This window comes from Giraffa tippelskirchi, chromosome 4 (genome assembly GCF_054371585.1).
Source record: "Giraffa tippelskirchi isolate mGirTip1 chromosome 4, T2T-mGirTip1v1.2.pri, whole genome shotgun sequence".
Lineage (NCBI taxonomy): Eukaryota > Metazoa > Chordata > Mammalia > Artiodactyla > Giraffidae > Giraffa > Giraffa tippelskirchi.
In genome coordinates this window covers 70,027,150-70,049,884 of record NC_137278.1, presented here as the reverse complement: position 1 = coordinate 70,049,884, position 22,735 = coordinate 70,027,150, and the positions used below count along the sequence as shown (strand labels likewise).

The following is a 22,735-nucleotide window of genomic DNA, read 5'->3' as shown; positions in this document are numbered from 1 at the left end:
TTCTACCTAGAACATTTCATGTTTCAGACTTGTCATTCATTCATTTATTTTATTTTAGCAAACAAAATTATTCCTATGTTAATTGAAAATTAGAAATCTGCATTTGAGCTAGGTTATTAAAACTTATGTTATAGACAGACCCGAACAACCAATTTAAACAGCATATAATAGCTTTACAAAAAAATGACCGTTGATCTCAGGGTTTTGTCTTTTTGATGTTTCTTATTAACTAGTTAAACATGTTCAGGTGAAACAGGTTTAAGTTTTCAAAATACATTCAATCTCTTATTCCAGATTAGTAATTTATGAACACCAAACTTAATACCATCTTTGGCACACTGAAGTATCTAAAATAGGCCTAACATACTTTATGTCCTATTCAGAAAAGAGAAATTCTTATTCATCTCATTTAAGGAAACCACAAAGCCGAACAGTTCTTATATATTCCACAGAAATCGGTTTATCAACCACTTGGACATCATAAGGGAATACATCTTGCATCATCCAAATATGTTATGATAGGAAAAGGCTTTGACAAAAGTGACTTTATTTGAGTGTCCTTCAGTTTCATTTAAAGCTTGACATGCTGAGGCGTATAACAGTTGAAAAAAATTATATACTCAAATATTTGCTTTTTATTAAACTATTCTAAAAAAGGCATGATAGCTTCAGGAACAAACACAAGCCACAATAGTGGTCCGTATTCATAGCTCTAAACTATGTAGGAGCCTTGATTCTTTGAACAAAAAATTAATCTGATAAAAACATGGTTTAAAATGACCTTGAATAATGTTTGCAAATAGAAGACTGTTTTCTTGATCTATAAAGCACTTAGGAAGAATCTAGGCTTTCATCTCAGCACTCAATTGTGTATATTGCCAGAAGTTTTTCTATTCTATGAAAATTAGTTAACATGGAATCTTGCACTAAGGAATTTTAGTAATAGCTTAGATAGGAACTCAGAGGTGAAAGAAATGATGAATGGTAGTACTACCCATAGGAAAAGACTAGAGCATTTTACTGGGGAAGAGAAAAGATATAAATTTCTTACATTTAGAATAATGCATGTGTTTTCTTGGGCTAGTCTTATTATACACTATAGTTACCACAAAAAACCCACCATGATATTGGTCACATACTTTTAGAGAAAGAGAAAAGAACTATCATTTAGACTCTATCAATTTGTCTTCTGAAGTTTTATATGACTGGAAATATTTCATACATTAGTATTTAATTGAAAGTGCAAATATCAAAATGGAATCAAATATACAGTTTAATAAAAACACATTTGTATTTCTCTGTATTATAAAGTTATTAAAATGTTAGAATAATTTTTTCCTATGGGAACATATATTGGCAATTTTCTAAAAAGGATAATATAGCCTAAATTCCAAGCCTATCTTCATTTTCAAAAAGTGTGTTCAATTTACATTCTCTTTTGTGTGCTTCTATACATATATATTTGGAAAAATCTACTAAAATTTAATATTGGTTGTCTTATGGCAGCACATTTATTGATGAATGTGTTTTTGACTAATATATGATTTATGTAATGAAAATGCTTATGTACATAATTTGATAAACTTTTTTCAAAAACACATAATCTTTGCTCTGTGGATTTCTTTGTTGACCAACACGCATACCAATTTACACTGGTATAATTCTCCTGACAACTTTATAATTATGTAGCTCTTTGTCCAAGTTTTCATGCTAGAGTGTTCCCATCATCAGAAATGATTTAATATCCCCTCAGACACCACCCAAGTCCAGACTGCAAATCACCTCTTGCCAGTTACTGCTACAATATATTAATAGATCTCTCTGGATCCTCTCTGCAATCAGTCCCACCCATTCTCCACATTGTCAGCCACTACCCAATCATGCCACTTGTCTATTGTAACCTGCCTGTTGCCTTTAGGATAAAATATCAACCAACATGATGAGGTTTATGATGACTTCCATGATCTAGTCTCTTCCCACCTCCCCTATCTCATCTCATAGTGGTCATTGCCTTGCTCTCCTCTTTCCATCCTCATGGAAACTGAGACTTCTTTCAATTCTTCTAAAGCCCTCCTTTCACCTCTGGACTTCTTCACTTGTACTCTCCTCTACTTGGCTTTCCCTCACTCCCATCTCATTCTCATCTTTCCTTAGCCAAACATGACTCATTAAGGGAGTCTTCCTGGCAAGAACGTTAGTTCTCAGGAGGTCTTCACTGACATTCTCAAGTTAAATTAGGACACCTGAATAAATCCTTTCGTCACACTTGATATATGCCCTATAGAAACAAGAACTGACCTTGTAATTTCACATTCAATAAATTTTTTCTCTCTGAACTCTGAAATTCCATGAGGTCAGGGATTATTTGTAGTGCTTACTTTTGTGTTTTCAGTGTGTGCACAATACCTATCATACGAACTCCGAAGCAATGTTTGTAGAATGAAGTAATAAAGGAAATCTTGTTTTAAATTCTGATAGCTTCCGTGGCACCATTATCGCATCTTCACAGGCTAACAACATTCACAAGAAAGCAAACACTTGTGCCCAGAGGATAGACTGCATGTAGCTAAGTTTCTCTTTGTACTTTTCAAAGGAAACACTTCAATTATAATTTTAGGTCTTTAATAATTTGAACATCCATTTAGTCAATCAGCTCTTTATTTTTTAATAATAATTGCCCTGTACCACAAAGTAGATAATCATAATTGTCATTAGTAGGGAAAGTAGAGAGAAACCTTCCCAGGTGGCTCAGTGGTAAAGAATCCACCTGCCAATGCAGGAGACATAGGAGACGTGGGTTCGATCCCTGGGTCAGGAAGATTCCCTAGAGGAAATAGCAACCCAGTCCAGTATTCCTGCTTGGAAAATCCCATGGACAGATGAGCCCAGCCAGGTTACAGTACATAGGATTGCAAAGAGTTGGACATGACTGGGCATGCATACACACACACACACACACACACACACACACACACACTCACTCAAAGTAGAGAGAAAAGTCTTACATAATACAGACGGAGGGAATAGATGGCTTTTGAATGATTTTGAAAAGAGTGCATAAAAACACAAGAATACATACGTACACATGCATACACACATACAGTTTGCCCTCATACCTTTAACTGGCACCCACAGAACAATTAACATGATTGCTATAGCACAATTTAAATCAGCAATAGCTTTGAAGATTCTTGATGAGACTCAGCTTAAAAACAAACAAAAAAAAACACTGAATTCGCAATGAAGACCAAAGAGGTGATCTAACAAGAAGAAGAAAAAATTAGAGTAGGCAACAGAGATAGGTATAAAATGACATGATAATATTTAAGAAAGATAGCCATACAAATGGGGTCATACAATCCTATAACCCCTGAATTTCAGATGCCTTTTAGTTGATAATAATTTTTAAATTGGAATATTTGGTTTTGACATCCAGTTTGTTTTTCAGTCGCTAAGTCATGTCTGACTCTTTGCGGCCCCACGGACTGCAGCACACCAGGCTTCCCTGTCCTTCACTATCTCCCAGAGTTTGCTCAAACTCATGTCCATTGAATTGGTGACGTCACCCAACCATCTCATACTGGCATCCCCTTCTCCTCCTGCCTTCCAAGGACAGAATTTATTCTTGGTGTAATGGATAGGAAATTAGATGGTGCTTACTTCATTATATGTTGACTTTATTCTCTAAATAATTTGTTCTTCTACTAGAATAAAAAATTAACGTCTTTTCTTCAAAAATATTTATAAATACATTCAGTTCAGTTGCTCAATCATGTCTAACTCTTTGTGACCCCATGGACTGCAGCATGCCAGGCTTCCCTGTCCATCACCAACTCCCAGAGCTTGCTCAAACTCATGTCCAATACATTATTGACAAAGACACATCTAACTATTGTAGAGTGACAATTTCCTTCTAACAGATGATTCCCAAACTCCTTCTAGTAGTGGATAAGAAATAGCTCAGATTGTTTAAGTTTGCCAGGAATAAGCCCACATTTTGCCTCTACCTCATGATTTTCATTAACAAGTGGAACATGAAAAGTCATAAATTAGGTATATTATTCTAAGACATTGGGCTTCCCAGGTGGCGTTAGTGGTAAAGAAGCCGCCTGCCAATGCAGGTAAGACATTAAGAGACCTGGGTTTGATCCCTGGGTTGGGAAGATGCCCTGGAGAAGGAAATGGCAACCCATTCCAGTATTCTTGACTGGAGAATCTCATGGACAGAGGAGCCTAGCGGGCTGCGGTCCATAGGGACACACAGAGTTGAACTGAAGCAACTTAGCAGCAGCATTCTAAGATATTGCCCTAAATGCATTTCATTCCTTTACAAATTCATGGTGCTATATTATTTACAACATATCCAGTAACTCTGTGTGATTGTGTTAATTTTATCTAATCTTGTCCACATTTTGGTATACTTCTAAATTTTACATATAATATAAAGGACAGAAAAACAACCCATTTGATCAGGAAAGGTCAAAGATAAATATCATTTCTGATGACCTTTTCTTTTCTTTGGAAAGTGCTGAGATTTGATACCAAGTGTGTTGGGATGTAGCAATATTACATGGGCTTTCTGTGGATGGTCAGAGGTTGCAGGTTTATACTGATAGAAGATATTTTTTAAAAAGAAAATGTATCTGAAAATCCAAATCAAATCAAAGGTGAGAAGCTATTTTCATCTTCAAGTATCCTAAATCCAAGGTGAGAATAAAGCAGTAATGACCCACTTATCTAAGACTTTCTCATTTTGGAATAATAAAAATGGTCCAAGTAGAGTTTCAACTTTTTAAAAAGCATGTAAATCAACTACAGCAATCCATCGAGCAGATAAATTAGGTTTATAGAACCAGAGCTCCTCATTGAATAAAGGATAATAATTTAGTCGCATACTTCCTTTACTCTAATAAAAGTGGAATGAGGTTTTCCTTTTGATTTATTTTCTTTATTCTTCAGTTAATTTTATATGGGTGAAAATTGGTACCTCCACTGAAAATGTCACCAGTAACATGTATGTCTCTGTTGAAGTAATTTTTAAGCAATAAAAGAGTATGTAAATTTTGGTTTATTTTTCTTTAAATTGAAGGATTTGGTAATTTTTAATTAATAAATTTAAAAATTGAAATATCATTGATTTCTAACATTGTATCAGTTTCAGGATTCGGTATTTTTGACAGGAAGCAGGCCCCATGTGGGGTTTCCCTGGTGGCTCAGTTGTCAAAAGTCTGCCTGCCAATGCATGAGATACAGGTTTGATCCCCAGGTGGGGAAGATTCCCTGGAGAAGGAAATGGCAACCCACTCCAGTATTCTTGCCTGCGAAAACCAATGGATAGAGAAGCCTACTGGGCTACAGCCCATGGGGTGGCAAAAGAGTTGGACAAGGATTAGCGACTAAACAACAAGGCTCCATGTAGTAACACTACTACCAGTTGATAGGTTCTAGCTCTAATTGGTGTGGTCACTTAGGCTTAAGGTACTATGACTCAGTGGTATCGAAGTTGCCTGTCAATGTAGGAGATGTGGGTTCGATCCCTGTGTCAGGAAGATCCCCTGGAAAAGAAAATGGCAATCCACTCCAGCATTTTTGCGTGGAGAATCCCATGGACAGAGGAGCCTGGTGGGCTATGGTCCACAGGGTTGCAAAACAGTCAGACATGACTTAGAGACTAAAAAACAACAAGCTATGTACAGTGGGGCATTTCAAACAAGGTTCCACAGGTGAAGAATAGAAAGGAAAATCTGATCATTCAGACTTAAAGAGTGTAACATCCTCAATTTTGATTGAATTCTGGATAGTTTTACTTTCCCATCTAACCAATAATATTTGGTCACAGTATAGTGTATTTATTTATTTATTTTTTATAAATCAGCAGATGTCAAGGAAAAAAGAGTAATTTCAAAGAATCAAGGTAAGCAGCAAGGAGTAATAAAACTCAAATCCTTGACTTGGAGTTAAATTTCATGGTGGGACTCAGAAAACAAACGGAATAAAATTGCAATCATATTTTTATGACTACTGGTCAGGAGAGACAAGCTATATGAACTTCGCTAACATGTTTTTCTACTCTCATTTTCGTAGATCTCCCCTGATGTGTAATTTCTCCTTGGAAATAAAAGTGGCAGTTTTTGATATGACATAGTAATATACTTGGAAAACAACAAGGAAAAGCAATACTATGAACCCAACATTTGTTCAGAATAATATGAAAGTGAAAACAAAGATACTTGCTTCTTTTGAAGGCTTCTTAATTCCTGCTCTTTTAAACACCGGGAAAGGAGACACAAAAGGGTTCCTAAAAGGTATACATGCTTCCAGAGAAGCTTAGGAGTCAACTTTTAGATTTTGTCTGTAATTGAGAACATGGCATTTAGATATGCCTAGACCCATACAGCAAAGTAACAGTTTAATATAGTTTCGAAAAATTACTCAGGTGTTAAAAGCAGAATTATCATATAATTTCCAACTAAATGCTGTACTAGTAGTTGTTATACAAATCATACAATATAGTAGTACCTAATTTACCTAGTAATATTCCAAATAAGTAGATTTTGAACATAATTGACACTCTTGAAGGGACAAAGTTGTGAAAAAATTGTAGATGTTCTAATGAAAATATTTGTCCCGTGTATTACATAATTTGCTATGATTTTTGTTGGGTACATAACAAACATATACATCCTTTGGCTTCTGACTTCTCCAGTTTCATCTTGAAACCATGTATTTCTAACTCTTTAAATTCTAGTCACTGGACTTCTTTCAACTTCTACAAACAAGCTAATCCTCTGACACCATTCACCTTGCTTTGCAAATTTCCTGCATCTCTGTGTACACCTCAGCAACCCCACTCATTCCAACACAAACACACATACACACACATCTGAGTCTGGCCAACTTATTTCTCCTTTTGATATTATTTATTATTTATCATAATTTATATACAATGTAAAGTATCATATAATTTATGATAAATAAATATATCATTTATGACAAATTCACTTTATGCTTGGATTTCATATTGCCTTTGTTTTTCCTTCCTTGTCCATCTCTTATCTCTGTTTTCATGCCACCCGTCGATGTCATGCATCCATGTCTACTCCTCCTAGACATATCTTATGTCCCCAAAAGTCTTTACTTTCCTTTTCTAGTGCCAATAGTCAAATCCTTTGTTTCTTTAGTATAGCTTAGGTAGACAAGAGGAAAGCAATCTGATTCAGTGAAGTCAACATACAAGCACCAACTGTGTACTCAAAGTACTGTGTCAGGCATATGTGCTTAGACTTTGGCTGGCGAGTCAAGGGCCAAATTAAGAAAGTTAGATGGAAATTCAACATAATATATGACTTGGCATACATATACAATAAACCACCACTTGAATTGTAGTTGCCACAGAAGTTCACAGAGGAAAATGGATTAGAAGAAAGAAGATGTTACAGAACACAAAGGATTTTACCTAGATTGCAAATAATCTAAATTTTATTGAAATTACAACCAGATAAAAAAATGTATTGTAATGTGGATATTAATCTTCAAAAGGTTGATAAGTAATTATTCTCTGCAACTTCATAAAGCTCTACACGCCTACATCTATTTTATAAATCAATACATTCTCTAACAGAATATATTTTGACTCAAAATAATTACAGATATGAAAAAAATGGTTAAAATACGTCTGTCATGCAAAGTGAAACATGTAATACACACGATGTTAGGACTATTAAGTAAAACACTATGTCAGTAGGCAAGAATTTGAGGGTAATATGCAGAAATGAAAATATTTGTGTGAGGATGGAGGTATGATGAGTGATCTTTTTCAAAATTTAATTGAATATTGTTGATATATTTATAAACACTGTAATTTTGCCCCTACTATTTCTGAAAAAAAGAAGCATTTTCTACAAATTAAATGTAGTATCTTAACACAATGTTATAGCAAGAGAGGGTGGCACAGCCAAGCGCCCTGCTAGTCAGCCCACTTACACAGCTGAAGAAAGAACAGGCTGCTCAAGAAGGGAAATACTCTGTTCATGACTAATGCTTCACAGGGCTCCCCAGTTCCTTCTGTGAAACAGCAGGCCTTTGTATCCAGTTAAATAACATCTTCATGTGAGACTGCTGTGATGCTGGAAATGGAAAACTACAAGCTATCTATGCAGGCTTCAACAGTGCTTTGGGGAAGAAACTAGAAGCTCAGGGTATTTCTAACTGGCTTAAGAAATTTCTCCCTTCATGTCCCTCTGTTACGTGGAAATACATTAAGATATCTAGTGTGACTTTATACAAAGATTTTTAGGAGCATATGTTCCTACTAGCTGCTTACATTCAAATATTTTACTTCAGATATTGTTCCATCAAAAGAATTAGAAATAAAGATAATCTTGTGAACTTTGGGTCTCATTGCCTATATGTAACGAATAGTGATTTATAGGTTCTTGCCTAAGCCTTCTAGGCTGTTGGATTCCTAATACAAAAACAAAACAACAACTGGAGTATCATATCGAAAACCAGCAGTGAAAAAAAAAAAAAAGAAATGAAAGCATCAGGGAGAAGCAGATAAGAAAATACAGAACATACTCTGATAAATTAAGGGTCATACTCTGTTATCACACATACTAAAAAGTTCTTTTGTACTAACTGTGTTGAAACAGACAGGGCCACTGATGGATATCACTCAATGGACAGAAGAAGAAAAATGAAATGTAAGAACATCCCCACATTACCTTACAAATGGCATTTTGAAATTTTCCCAGATATGAGAAACTTATGCCCTTTCTAAATCATAATGTCAACATTTAAGCTTATCCACCCTAATAAGAACTTACATATATACTCTCTCAGCCTTCTTCTCCCAGTTATTTATTTCTGAAAATCAGAGAAGTACATGTACAGATGGATTTTCTACCTCCTCATATCAACCTTGACTTTTAGTCTATTCTTCTTAGTATTTAGACTGGTCTGTGGGAGAGGAAATCAGTAAATGTCTCAAAGATGGTCTGATATAGCCTGAAAATTGTATTGAGAAAGTTCCTTATTCTCTAGTGAAAAAAAAAATGTCTTATTTTTACTGCATTCTAACTGTTTTCAATGGACTTCAATCTCTCTCTTCTAAAACTAATAGAATGCAGGGAGATTTTTTTTTTCTTCATTTAGAAAGATGGGATTTCTCTACTGTACACAAATTAAGATTAAATGCCCTGCATGTGCAGAGGATAGGCTAAGATACAGCTGTTGGATCAATGCCAGCCTCTTCAATTTCATAAAATATAAAACCTCTTAAATAAAATAATCATTTTTCTTTTGTAGGCAAATAGAACACTGTGAATTTGAACTAATAACTTTCCCTCAATAAAGGTTTGTTTTGGTTGTCAGCAATTATTTCTTAGAAGAAAATGCCAGTGTGATCAGATTCATTGTAGAATAAGAACTCTTGGTATTTAAGATATTGAACTCTAATGCCTGGGTTCAAATCCTGGCTTTACTATTAACTAGCTGGGTAACACTGAACCAGGAGCATAACACCTCTGAATAACAGTTTTGTTATCTGTAAAAATAAGTGTTTATAAGAATAAGTGACACAATGTTTACAATATATATAAATCTCTTAGCACAGTGCCTTGCACAGATAACCATTCAGTAAATATTAACTATTATGTTGTGATTGTGTCATTATTTGTCATCTGGTAAAATCTGCTTAATATGACATATCTAGAAATATAAAGGTCATGGAAATTGTTTCTCACCCATCTGAGCTCAGGAAGGTAGCTGAGGTAGATGTGAAAAGAGTGGGAAAAAAATCTATTTTTCTTTCCTAGGACAAATAAAAGCCAAGGAACTAGACTTATTATAAGTGATGTCCTGAACCCCAAAGGTGCTTTGTCAAAATCACTGCATTTTCTCTTAAGCAATGTCAGCTTCTTTTTCAGAGGTTTTTGCAAGACTACCTGTAAACCAGTGGAAACAACTGAAATGAGGTCAAAGGAAAAATACAATTTAGGGGTCCGCCATCTCTTCTGTGCAGCAGTGGAGTAATGAAGCTGCTCCTGGAATAAGAAAACATTTGATATCACTGAGGTCTCTAAATGACATTTTAATCTGTATATTAACACTTCTAAGAGATGTACCTCAAAGAGAATGCCTTTAACTCTTCTTCCTCTCCCCCAAAAACGCTTGTGGCAAAGAAGGGTCATAGAAGCTATAAACAGAAGTGGATACTGTGTGGCCTAAAGCAACTTAGTCCTACTATCTGTAACATGAGGTCAGTGGACGGTGAGGCCCCCAAGACATCTTCAATGCTAATGACTGACAGCCTCAAGTTTAAGGTAGAACCAGGAAGACAAGCATTACGCCATCTGTTAAAACATGCTATCTGTTGGGTTTTATGATGGATTTAATTTTAAAGCCATTAAAAACAAAATATCATCAATGTTTCTAATACTGAAAATTTCTTTGAGGTGTATGAAATCTCTGAATCGGCAAGGTTTTTTCTTTTCCTCCTCTTCCTTTTTTTTCTTAAAAAACTATCTCATAGTGCTTTGGGAAATGTATGAAGACTTTCAATCATCCTACAGAGAGACCTTTATAATTAAGCCAATGCATTTTTTCTGATACTTCTAATGTTATAAACTTGTCTTCTTTCAGCTGAACAGACACACACACCTCTCACCATGTAGACAGTCCCCTTGCTTCTTTCTAACCACCCACCAAAGCACGTCACTGCTCTGACAGCCATCTCAAGAGGAGAAAGGCTGGCAGAGATTAGATTTTAGGCACTTTCGATTTTATAAAAAGTGGGTAAGAGACTAGGAGGGAGAGAGTACATTATGACATTTGAAAAGAGAAGAGGTTTACCTCCTCTTTGTTTTAAATGCTTAGCACTAGGGAAATGAGAGGACAATTTTAAGAGGGAATCTAAAGCACTTCTTCAAATCAGTTGGTGCTCTTTGCAAACCTCTTTGTCCCAAATTTAGCTAAGTAAAACTGTTTCTCTGGTATCTCAAACACCTGTGATCTAGGGAACTGTACTTTGGGAGGTATTTCTGGTTCAGGAAACATCCTCATGAGACCTCCCATCCAATACAATCTGATCAGAACAGAGTTGAAAATCTGCCGGTAGTGGCTCAAGTCTAACTCCTGGCGTGGGTGAAGATCACTCCAGGCATCCTACAGAATGCAGTAGGTAGAGTAGTTTCATTGCATCACTTCAAATAAGACCATGAATTTCTCCACTGCCCTCAGGATTCCCCTTTAAACTTAAGCCAATTGTGACTTCTAGTGGATTCCTACACAGAGAACGGAATGGAGAGACGAGCAAAAGTATAAAAACATCCAACAAAGTTTAAGCGGATGCTCTATTAGTAAGAACAGCTGGAACTGATCCACTCACATGTTCCTCTATGTCATTCTACAACCCAGCTCCTCTACAGTTACATCATGTCATTTTCAAGGATAGAGCTAAACTAATTGGGCCGTACAACTCTGACCTAATTAATACTTCATTAAATTTTTTCCTTAAGTCTTTGAAATCTAACTGACAACTTGCAGTAACTTCAGTGGAAATCAACAGTTTGTAGTCATCCTCCACACAAGAACCCTTTAAACACTTCCAAACTGTTATGACTTGTGTCCCCACAAAATTCATATGTTGAAGCCCTAATGCCCAGTACCTCAGAATCTAACTGTATTCAGAGATAGGGCTTTTAAAGTTATGATTAAATTGATTCCTTTTTAATAAGCACTAATTCAATCTAGCTGGTGTCCGAATAAGAAGACACAAAAAGACACCTCTGCACATGCCTTTGCATGTGCACAGAGAGAAAGGGCCATGGGAAAACTGAGAGAGAAGGCAGCTATTTTCAGTCCAAGGAGACAAGCGTCAGGAGAAATCAACCCTGTTAATATGGGGACCTTGACTTCTATTCTCCAGAACTGCGAGAAAATAAATTTCGGCTGTCTGAGCCACCCAGGCTGTGGTATTTTGTTATGGTGTCCCTAACAAATTAATCTAGGGATGATTTAAAATCATATATTGTTGGCTTATTCAAAGACCTTTAATGTTAAGCAGATGTGACTATATTTTGCCACTAATTGCCAAAAGGGCTAGAAATAAGTACTTTTGGATTTGCAATTTAACAAAGTACTTAAAAAATCATATCCATTTTAATTTCTAATTCTGGTTAAATAATTTATCTTGTCCTTTTTTGGATTTGCTGAATATCATAATATTCTGCAACACAATTCTGGTAGTTAAGCATAGTGACCAAACAAAGTCTACCATCTTACATACTGCATTAAGTTAAAAGATAATGATGAAATTGACTTTAGCATGAGGTATATATATATTTCAGGGTTTCTCAGGTGGCAGTGGAAAAGAATCTGCCTGACAATGTAGGAGAGGCAAGAGATGTGAGTTCGATTCTTGGATAGGGAAGATCCCCTGGAGTAGGGAATGGCAACCCACTCAATATTCTTGCCTGGAAAATTCCATGGACAGAGGAACCTGAAGGGCTACAGTCCATGGGGTTGCAAAGAGTCAGACATGACTGAGTGTGTGTGCTTGTGCATTGTATATAGAACAACTTTTACAAAAGGGACTATTTAACCTTTCATATAGTTAAATAACATTTTTCAAATTTAAAAAAAAAATGTGAAAACCATTTTCTTTAGTTTCTGACTCCTACAGCTCCGTGAGCATAGACCACTGCAACACTATTAAAAATGTAGTGTTCGCAATCAACTTCTAATGCATGTTAAAAGATTCCATTCCAAACAAATTACTGCACAAAATAAATCGCTATTAATATTAATGGTTAGGGTTAGGGTTATTGACAAAGGCCAAAGCCTTTGACTGTGTGGATCACAATAAACTGCGGAAAATTCTTCAAGAGATGGGAATACCAGACCACCTGACCTGCCTCTTGAGAAACCTGTATGCAGGTCAGGAAGCAACAGTTAGAACTGGACATGGAACAACAGACTGGTTCCAAATAGGAAAAGGAGTATGTCAAGGCTGTATATTGCCACTCTGCTTATTTAACTTATATGCAGAGTACATCATGAGAAACGCTGGGCTGGAGGAAGCACAAGCTAGAATCAATTGCCAGGAGAAATATCAATAACCTCAGATATGCAGATGACACCACCCTTATGGCAGAAAGTGAAGAGGAACTAAAAAGCCTTTTTATTGAAAGTGAAAGAGGAGAGTGAAAAAATTGGCTTAAAGCTCAACATTCAGAAAACTAAGATCATGGCATCTGGTCCCATCACTTCATGGGAAATAGATGGGGAAACAGTGGAAACAGTGTCAGACTTTATTTTTGGGGTTCCAAAATCATTGCAGATGATGATTGCAGCCATGAAATTAAAAGAAACTTACTCCTTGGAAGGAAAGTTATGACCAACCTAGATAGCATATTGAAAAGCAGAGACATTACTTTGCCAACAAAGGTCTGTCTAGTCAAGGCTATGGTTTTTCCAGTAGTCATGTATGGATGTGAGAGTTGGACTATAAAGAAAGCTGAGCACTGAAGAATTGATGCTTTTGAACTGTGGTGTGGGAGAAGACTCTTGAGAGTCCCTTGGACTGCAAGGAGATCCAACCAGTGCATCCTAAAGGAGATCAGCCCTGGGTGTTCATTGGAAGGACTGATGTTGAAGCTGAAACTCCAATACTTTGGCCACCTCATGTGAAGAGTTGACTCATTGGAAAAGACCCTGATGCTGGGAAGGATTGGGGGCAGGAGGAGAAGGGGACGACAGAGGATGAGATGGCTGGATGGCATCACCGACTCGATGGACATGAGTTTGGGCAAACTCCGGGAGTTGGTGATGGACAGGGAGGCCTGGCGTGCAGCAATTCATGTGGTTGCAAAGAGTCGGAGATGATTGAGCAACTGATATGAACTGAACTGACAGAATATTAATGGTTCAATAAGGTAAGTTTCTTTTATTAAAATACACTGGTTTTCTTCAAATTAGCAAATATTTTGAGATCACCAAATGTTTATTGTGCCCACTTTCAAAACTGTAAATCAATTCTAAGTCCCAGAGGACATAGCCTATATTACTCATACAAATTTCTATTCTTAGAAACTGCCTGAGGAGTCTTTTAAAATAAACACAAAAATGATTCTGTGAGACAGGAATTAGTTTTTTGGGACTTGCCAAATAGCCATACCAACAGCAACAAAAAATAGCAACTTTGACTGTTAACTTGAACTATTTATCATGTACTCAAAACTGGATGGATACCTTACTCTATTCTGACTCTCTTTTAGGGCTTATTACTAAAGAATGAGCCAGGGTCAATTTCAAACATCTGTGAAATAGCCCTGCCATAGGGTGAGATCCTCTGCTGTAAGTTCCCAGGGACAGTAGAAGGCCTGGTAAATGGATCACTATACTAATCGGAGCTAAAACAGAAAGACTTGCATACTCAGTAGCTTCAGTTGTGTCGAACTCTTTGCGACCCTATCCATAGGATTTTCCAGGCAAGAATACTGGAGTGGGTTGCCATTTCCTCTGCCAGGGGAATCTTCCCAACTGAGGGATTGAACTCACATCTCCTGCATTGCAGGCAGATTCTTTACCACTGAGCCACCAAGGAAGCCCATCATATAACCATCTCAAGGTCCCTCCTATTTCCTGAGAAATTGGACTTACCATCACGATTTTTACCTATAGAGTCAGACTTCAATATACCTTTCCACCTGCTTTCGGTTTGGGAAAATGCTTGGTAGAAGGGAGGAGAAAAGTGTTGCCACTGACCTTGACTTCTGCTTTCTTCTAATGTACCTGGAGTCTGAAAAAGAGCCATGCCTTCGTTCTCAACATCAGTGTCTTTCCCTCTCCACTCCCCATGCTACAGTCCAACCAACATCTGGACTGCTGTAGCACCTCCTACTTTAGCGTGAGACATTCATTCTTGCCCCCACCAGTTTATTTTCTACTCTTTATGTGGAGGCGTTATTTGAAATAATGTGTTCTCTCCAACAAACTGCAAACTCATGAGAATAAGAACTGTGTCTGTTTCTGGTCACCTCTGTATTCCCTGCAGAGGACCAGACACATGGGAGGTATTAAAGGAATGTTTTTGAATGATTTACTAGATAAATGAATGAACTGTACCCTCCCAGGCACTTTTCTCTTCAACTATCCTTTGTCCTTCGCTTTATTATACCAAATCTCTCCACCTTGGAATCTGTCAGGCCTGTCTCATGCTCCCAGCCTCTTCCTCATTAAGAGGGGAAACTTACTTACTGATTCTATTCTCCATTCTAATACAAATTTAGTGATTCTAGTCTCCATTCTCTCCCAATCCTGCTTTTCGAAAGGGAAAATAGGTAGCCACAGCAGTGATTGCTTTTCTAATTAATACGTTAGGAAAACAGAAGAAATAGTTGGTTTATATATGAAGTCAATTCCCTTCATGAAATTTCACACAATGACTCTGCTAACTATTTGTAAGGACACAACAGTTCTAATTTGGATAGCAAAACTGGGAGTCAAAAGAGTAATAGGACTACTAATCTTTTTGAGGAATCCCTTGGGCATTCTGAGGAGAAGCATCACATATAAGCTCTCAGACATAAATGAGTGCATTGTATGTTCAATATTTCATCAAAAAATAGACAAAATTGCAGATATGCTACAATATATGTTCTAATAACTTGGTATTTAATAAAGTTTATGCCAAAAGAGATCTATGCAAAATATGTTTTGCTCTTTAGCTGGCAGTGTGGTATACTAAAAAAAAACCTCTGATCTAAAAAAAGCAAGGGTAAAAGGTCCCAAGCCTGTCACTAATGACATACATAGCCAGAGATATTTTATTTGACTAGACTTTAAAAAAAGATTTTAGGTTGCCACACTTTTTATGTGATGACAAAGAAATTTTATCTCATAACTAGGGAGGGGGTCACAACAGAGCATACTATCAAGAATACACAGCTTTTTAAACACTCAACGTTGTCAAAATAACATAGGTGAAAATTATAGCACATGTAGCTGACATATTTCTCACTGAAAAAGAAAAGTCTCCTTTTAATAGCTCCATGAAAGTTTCCAGTTTCAAATCTGTGAAATCTTGATTTTTCTATATATTTAAACTATAGGGCTATTAACATTTATGGAAAGAGATAATAAAATCTGTTTGATTTTATGAGGATTAAAAAAATCTCAGGTTCAACTCTCAGTAATGTACTCAATTCAAAGACATGTTAATATTCCAACTGTCATCACATCTGTAAAATGGGGATAAATTGCAAGATTATTTGTAATAATGAAGGTCTGTCTAGTCAAGGCTATGGTTTCTCCAGTAGTCAGGTATGGATCTAAGAGTTGGACTATAAAGAAAGCTGAGAGCTGAAGAATTGATGCTTTTGAACTGTGGTGTTGGAGAAGACTCTTGAGAGTCCCTTGGACTGCAAGAGATCCAACCAGTCCATCCTAAAGGAAATCAGTCCTGAATGTTCATTGGAAGGACTGATGTTGAAGCTGAAACTCCAATACTTTGGCCACCTGATGCGAAGAGCTGACTCATTTGAAAAGACCCCAATGCTGGGAAAGATTGAGGGCGAGAAGAAAAGGGGACGACAGAGGATGAGATGGTTGGATGGCATCACCGACTCAATGGACATGAGTTTGAGTAAACTCTGGGAGTTGATGATGGACAGAGAGGCCTGGCGTGCTGCAGTCCATGGGGTCACAGAGTCGGACACAACTGAGCGACTGAACTGAACTGACTGAAAACACCTGAGAACAGGTTCTGGTACACAGTTATTGTTAACTCTATGATGGCTATTATTGCTTTCACAGACTGCATGGAATCACAGACCTGTAGGAATGAAGTAGACTTTAAAGCTAGAATCTGGTCCAATTCTCAACCTGTTCAGGTTGGGTTTGATAACCTTGAGAGATTGGTCTCTTGAGCACCACAGGAGAATTAGAGAATAAGAAAGGTACCATGGTTCATTAAGAGTTGAAGTAAATTATCTCATAAAACTACTACTGTTTATGTTATTTACTTTTTAAAGGAAATGAAAAAGTAAATAAAGAATATTATCACACATTATGGGCAAATACAACAGACCTTAGTGTTTTTCTAACAAATGGCTTTTAGGTATATTCAATATAGACAAATAACAGTCAAGTTCAAACTATGAAACTGAAATTACAAATACAACAAAAAACAAACATCTATAATCTTCGGTTTCCTATTGCAAAGGTAAGAAAGTGGTAACATTACGAATGCTACTTAGAAAAATGTAAATTGGGAAAATCATATTTTAAAAAAGTCTAATGTATAAAAACAAAAAATAAAATATGAAAAATAAGATTCCAAAGTGGAAAACATTAGACCTGAGAGAAACACATTTGATTCTACTACATAGCTCTCTTCACAGCATCCTTGTTGGCTCAGTTGGTAAAGAATCCTCCTACAATTCAGGAGACCTGGGTTGGGAATATCCCCTGGAGAAGAAAATGGCAACTTACCCCAATATTTTTGCCTGGGAAATTGCACGGATAGAGGAGCCTGGCAGGCTATAGTACAAGGGGTCGCAAGAGTCAGACATGATTTAGTGACTAAATCACCCCACACAACTCTTCATCCTCACAAATTCTACTCCTTCTCTAGTCCACTTTGGGGAGTCACTGAAGAATTGAGGAGCAGGAAGAGATATATCAAAGTAATTTAAGGAAGGTAAGCATCTAGGCTGTACACTGAATGGGTTAACATAATGAATATAGTCTATAGCTGATACTCCTCTTCATGTATCACAGCCTCTTCATGGCAAAGGGGCTGATGTAATTCAATGAAGCTATGGTCCATGCTGCACAGGGCCACCCAAGACAGATGGGTCACAGTGAAGAGTTCTGACAAAATGTGGTCCACTGGAGGAGGGATGGCAACCCACTCTAGTACTCTTGCCTGGAGAACCCCATAGGCAGTATGAAAAGGCAAAAAGATACTGAAAGATGAGCCCCCGAGGTTGGTCCGATACACTACTGGGGAAAAGTTGAGGGCAATTACCAGTAGCTTCAGAGAGAATGAGGTGGCTGAGCCAAAGTGGAAATGACTCTCAGTTGTGGAAATGTCTAGCGGTAAAAGTAAAGTCAGGTATGACCTAAATCAAAACCCTTATACAGTGGAGGTGACAAATAGATTCAAGGGATTAGATCCGGTAAACAGAGTGCCTGAAGAACTATGGATGGAAGTTTGTAACATTGTACAAGAGGCAGTGATCAAAACCATCCCAAAGAAAAAGAAATTCAAGAAGGCAAAGTGGTTGTCTGAGGAGTCTTTATAAATAGCTGAGGAAAGAAGAGAAGTGAAAGGCAAAGGAGAAAGGGAAAAATACACCCAAATGAATGCAGAGTTCCAGAGAATCTCTTATCCAAAGAGATAAGAAAGCTTTCTTAAGTGAATACTGCAAAGGAATAGAGGAAAACAATAGAATGAGAAAGACTAGAGATCTCTTCAAGAAAATTGGAGATATCAAGGGAACGTTTCATGCAAGGATAGGCATAATAAAGGATAGAAATTGTGAGGATCTAAAAAGAGGCAAAAGAGATTAAGAAGAGGTGGCAATAATACACACAAAAAAATATGCAAAAAAGGTTTTAGAGACTTGGATAACCACAATGTTGTGGTCGCTCACCTAGAGCCAGAAATCCTGGAGTGTGAAGTCAAATGTGCCTTAGGAAGCTTTACTATGAGCAAAGCTAATGGAGGTAATGAAATTCTAGCTGAGATATTTACAATACTAAAAGTGCATGCCGTTAAAGTGCTGCACTCAACGTGTTAGCAAACTTGGAAACTCAGCAGTGGCCACAAGGCTGGAAAAGATCAGTTTTCATTCTAATCCCAAAAGAGGAATGTCAAAAAATGTTCAAACTACCATAATTGTGTTCATTTCACATGCTCGTAGGGTTATGTGCAAAATGTTTCAAGCTTAGCAGTACATGAACCGAGAACTTCCAGATGTACAAGCTGGGTTTCGAAGAGGCAGAGGAACCAGTGATCAAATTGCCAACATTCGTTGGATCATGGAGAAAGCAAGGGAGTTTCAGAAAAATGTCTACTTCTTCACTGACTATGCTAAAGCCTTTGACTGTGTGAATCACAACAAACTGTGAAAAAATTATTAAAGAGATGGGAGTATCAGATCACTTTATCTGTCTCCTGAGAAACCTATATGTGGGTCAAGAAGCAACAGTAAGAATCGGACAAGGAAGAACTGACTGGTTCCAAATTCAGAAAGGAGTATGTTAAGGCCCTATATTGTCACCCTGCTTATTTAATTTCTATGCAGAGTACGTCATGTGAAATGCCGGGCTGGGTGAATTACAAGCTGGAATCATGATTGCAGGGAGAAATATCAGCAACCTCAGATATGCAGATATCACTCTAATTGCAGAAAATAAAGAACTAAAGAGCCTCTTGATGAGGGTGAAAGAGGAGCGTGAAAAAGCTGGCTTAAAACTCAACATTCAGAAAACTAAGATCATGGCATCCAGTCCCATCACTTCATGGAAAATGGAGAAAAAGTGAAAGCAGTGACAGATTTTATTTTCCTGGGCTCCAAAAATCACTGTGGACAGTGACTGCAGCTGTGAAATTAAAGACATTTGCTCTTTGGAAGGAAACCTGTGATAAACCTAGATAGTGTATTAAAAAGCAGAGACATCACTTTGCTGACAAAGGTTCATATAGTTAAAGCTATGGTTTTTCCAGTAGTCATGTACAGATGTGAGTCGGACTATAAAGAAGACTGAGTGCCATAAGAATTAATGCTTTCAAACTGTGGTGCTAGAGAAGACTCTTGAGAGTCTCCTGGACTTCAAAGAGATCAAGCCAGGTCAATCTTAAAGGAAATCAACTCTGAATCTTATTGGAAGGACTGATGCTGAAGTTGAAGCCCCAATACTTTGGTCACCTGGTACAAAGAGCTGACTCACTGGAAAAGACCCTGATGCTGGGAAAGGCTGAAAACAAAAGAAGAGGGCAGCAGCAGATGAGATGTTTAGATAGATAGCACCACTGATTCAGTGGACATGTTGACCAAACTCCCGGAGACAGTGGAGGGCAGAGGAGCCTGACCTACTGCAGTCCGTGGGGTCACAAAGAGCTGGACATGACTTAGCCACTAAACAACAATGATAGCTGATAATAGGAAAATTGTGATAAAGGTTAAATAACTAAAACAATACAAGTGCAAATAGAAAGATGATGGAAACTGGGGAATCTTTGAAAGAAGAATTACTGGAAACTAGTGCCTACCATTGGATTCAGTGCTTTGATGGGACAAGTAGAATGATTTTGATATAATAAAATAATGTAAACTACGTTATTAATAGCATGCTAGGAGTGTCAAAGGGTAAGATGATTTGGGGAGGTATAACTCAGTTACAGAGTAAGAATTCAATTATAATCAAGAATATAAATTTTTGTGAAAATTAAAGTTATGCTCATCACTACCTATTCACTCAGAATATATTAAAATTCAACAGAAATTTATAATTAGCTCCAGTTATCAGTTTTGTCCAGGTGGACACTGCTAATTTCCCTTTATCATGATAGATTCAGAAATGTGTACAAATTCTCTCAAGAGCCCATGGGAACTCAAGCTGTCAATATATGGGCTATCTCCTAAGACTAGGTCCATGTTAAACCTCCTCCCAAAAGCATCCTCTTGTTGCAGGTCAGATATCCCCTAAAAACCTACAAACTCTGGAAGAAAGTGGTTCTGATTGTCCTTTCTTAATTACTCCCTCGGCTTTAGTTACTAGGATTGTAGAGTGCATGCTAAGTCGCTTCAGTCATGTCTGACTCTTCGCAAACCTATGGGCCATAGCCTGCCAGATTCCTCTGTCCATGGAATGTTCCAGGCAAGAAAAGTGGAGTGGGTTGCCATGCCTTCCTCCAGGCGATCTTCCCAACCTAGGGACTGAACCCACATCTGTTACATCTTCTGCACTGGCAGGTGGGTTCTTTACCACTAGCACCACCTGGAAAGCCAGGACTGTAATGAAGTTATAAATACTCCATCACAGAGAGCATGACCGTTCTTTGTGCTATTTTGGAATCTCTAACCACCTGTGTTCTTGGGTTCATTCTCTCTCCTGACTGGATGGGCTTTTCACCAACACATGTCCATTCAGACTTCACTTCTCTTAAGCACTAAATGTGTATTCTCCTCTCTACTTCATATCTCCTCCAGTTCTCAAGTTTACCTTTTGTGCTATGCAATCTTGCATTTTCCATACCATTCATGCTTCCCTAACTGATTTATCTTTCCCCCCAAGCTATATGTCAAACTCTTATAGGACTAAGACAGTATTTTTTGTTTTTCTGTTTCCCACCAGGTTTAGCACAGCATGGGCCAACCATAAAGTGGGTCTTAATTCAGGCTCATTGATGGATCAAAGGAGGACTGGCGGCTTTTGGCCTCCATTACCTCCTTCGTGTAAAATGTTTTAAAGTAATGGATGGGTCTAAGAGTTGGATCTATTGTTAGCACTTTAAATAATTTAATCCATTTTCTGATTCTTTAAAGAAAAATTCTAGTTGCTTACCTTTTATCAATGCTTTCTAATTCAGCATGAAATAAATATTTGAGAAAAATATCTTTAGGCAGAGTAAAAAATTATTTTGAATAAAAAATTAACATAATTTATGACACATGAAACAATTACACAAAAGAGGATATTCAGCATAAGATTTATGAGTGACTGAGAATGTGTTGATATTTTACAATACTTGGAGTAGGAAAAGCTGTAATAATTTCAAATCTGGTTGAAATTATTTAACCAGAATTATTTATTTTGAATTATTATTTATGTAATAATATTTAATTTTATTAATTTAATATCTTCAGCTTCCCCACCTGAACAGGAATAAATCCATACACCTAGTATAATGACTAAGATTAATTCTAGTTTCTTTAGGTAAGAGACAAGCAGTAGTCTCAGTTCTACCTGGCAGCTTATAGGTAAAGTGACAAATGTTCTGGATTGCCAAGGGCAGTGTTGGTATGTGCCTGTTACATAGGAGTAACTATTAATAGTGTTTCTTTTCTCTCTCAGAATTATGCTTATTTGAATGTTTATGGTATCCTAATTATAGGGCACTGTTGAAGAAAATTGAAAATGGAGACTCCCCTGATGGTTAGAGATCAGACAAAAGGTTTGACAAGTTGAAGGTGCTTGGTACAGAGGAAAAAACAGCTCATTCTTTAGGGGACATCCCCTCTGTCAGGACACATGGCTTGCTGACCCATGCACAGACTGGATTCCAGCTTCCAACATCCCCTCTGATGGGATATTGGTGAGTGCCTGTAGTTAACTCAGAACTTCTCTGGTAGCTCAGATAGTAAAGAGTCCACCTGCAATGCAGGAGACCTGGGTTTGATCCCTGGATCAGAAAGATGCTCTGGAGAAGGAAATGACAACCCACTGCAGTATTCTTGCCTGGGAAATCCCATGGACAGAGGAGCCTTGGGGCTATACAGTCCATGAGGTTGCAAAGAGTCACACATGACTTAGTGATTAAACAACAACATAGTTAACTCAAAAATAGTAATTGCATAACTATATGCAGTGGCCTGTCCATCAGTTAGTGTGGGTTCCCTAACGCTCACTTATTATACTTCAAAGAATTCACCAACACCTGATCCATATTCCTCTCCTCCGTGAAATCTTCCTTGAGTACCACACAACACTCCTTTCCTTAAAT

General features: G+C 37.3%; 1 protein-coding gene across 25 annotated transcripts in view; it reads right to left on the bottom strand.

The window, feature by feature from the left end:
* NRXN1 (neurexin 1) overlaps positions 1-22,735 on the bottom strand; it is a 1,199,463-nt gene that overhangs the window by 158,534 nt on the left and 1,018,194 nt on the right. The window lies entirely within an intron of this gene.